Below are 2,252 nucleotides of genomic sequence, written 5' to 3'. Positions count from 1 at the left end.
CCTTTTGCCGAGCCAAGACACCAATGTAACTTTGCATGGCTACAGCAGCTGGTCCTATCGGTTGTCCAAAATTATTGAATGACACCTCATTTCTAATACCTTGCATTCTTTGCTTTGTAATCTTATCCAACTGTGTGCGACCTCTAGAAGTTCTTGAGGAGATAGTGTCTTTGGAATCCAACACTTTATCACCCTCGCAACTCTCTTCACGGGCAGCTGTAATGACTTCTTTACCCTTGTCCAACTTTGCAAGTTGCCCTATTCTCTTACTCTTTCTAGTAGAATCCATTGATCTGTAACAACTTAGACTGATCAACATAAGTTTAGTTAGAAACATGCATAAACTCACAGCAAGATGATATATTTACACCAACAAATTCACAACAGTATGAAAAAAAATAAAAGATAAAAGCAGAAACTTGCAGCAACATCACAACATATCTGATTTGAATTAAAGTGAGGAATATAACATATTAATATTGTCCACAAATTCATCCTCATAGGTAAATTGTTTACACACTTATATTCAAAAGCAAAAATTCAGCAATTAAATATTGTCAATCCAACTTCCATCACAGTCTTCACGAATACATGGTGGTTCATTATCATCTTCTCCGTCAATATCCATTGATGGTAACCCCCTACTAAAACATTGATAGTGGATAGCAGTGTCCTCTAACTCTTCGCCCTTTAGGTATTCAAAGTAGTCTCTGTTTGGTGTTGCAAGTACAACACTCCATAAAGGATCTTCGGGATCTTCAATGTAAAATACTTGCTTTGCTTGGCTTGCCAGGATAAAAGCGTCAGATTTGAATCCAAGTCTATTGAGGTTTACCAATGTGAAACCAAGATCATCTACTTTAATGCCGTTATTATGCTCCACCCAATTACATTTAAACATTGGAAGTTGAAATTTATGGTAATCAACTACCCATATTTCTTCTATAACTCCATAAAAAACCATATCTGACACAATAGGATTTTTATCCTTTGCACGTGCAACTTGCATTGTCTTTGCAACTAAGCTGACTCGGAGTTTTGAACAACTCGTATAGCATCACGCTCTTTTGTAGCATAAGTAACCCCATCAATCAAATAGCTAGAGTATTTTAGTACTTGCTTGTTAGGCCATGAGCTATCCACATCAATCTTTCGAAACTTGATGAGTGGAATGGTCAACTACATCAGCAACCTAAATTTTTATGCAATAAATTTTAATTATGCATAAATATGAAAATGAATGTATGCCAATATGTAATACTAAAGAAACTTACACGATCACGCAACCAAGTAATAAACGTTCGATTATGCTCATCTTGTAACCACTTCTTGGACTTAGCCTTACGAGGAAATCTTGCATTCAAATACGTCATGTGTTCCCTAATCAAATTATTTGGTATAAATAAACCAACAGAATGTAAGCAAACCACATTAAAATATTAATAAGTTAGATACATTACTCGATATAGAGATCAATCTCAAGCATCATTTGCCAATACATAACGATGTGCTTGCGTCAACTCATCGTGAGTAGTGGAGTAGACTACTGCACCTGATAAAGGCTTAGTAAGTTCTATTTGTCGATGACTTGATGGGATCCCAATTGTGTGCACACTAGACAGATAGTCTGAGCAAAATTCAACAGCCTCTTCAGCAATATAAGATTCAGCCATACACCCTTCAGGTCGATTGCGATTTCGCACATAACCTTTCAAAATCTTCATGTATCTTTCAAATGGATACATATACCTATACCAAACCGGTCCACACAGTTTCACCTCCCGCACAAAATGAACACTTAAATGAATCATTATATCAAAAAATGAAGGGGGGAAATACTTTTCAAGTAAACACAATATTGTCACAATCTCTCTTTGCATATCATCCATCCTTGAAACATCTATCACTTTATTACATAACACATTGAAAAAGAAACACAAGCGAGTGATAGTGTCTCTAACATGTTTGGGCAAAACACCACGTATCGCCATAGGAAGCAATTGTTGCATTAAAGCGTGGTAGTCATGTGACTTAAGGCCAATAAGTTTTAAGTCCTTCAACGACACGAGGTTTTTAGCATTAGATGAGTAACATGATGGAAGTTGTATTCCAAACAAAGAATTCAAAATTTTCCTTTTCTCATCCTTACTAAGTGTATAACAGGCTGCTGGCAAAAATGTTTTCTTCTCCCCCATCCTTGGTGCCAAATCTGTCCTGACATTCATTTCCAAAAGGTCTAATCTCGCTGCTAC

Source organism: Zingiber officinale, chromosome 7A (assembly GCF_018446385.1).
Source record: "Zingiber officinale cultivar Zhangliang chromosome 7A, Zo_v1.1, whole genome shotgun sequence".
Classification (NCBI taxonomy): Eukaryota; Viridiplantae; Streptophyta; class Magnoliopsida; order Zingiberales; family Zingiberaceae; genus Zingiber; species Zingiber officinale.
Note: the sequence above shows the minus strand (reverse complement) of the source record.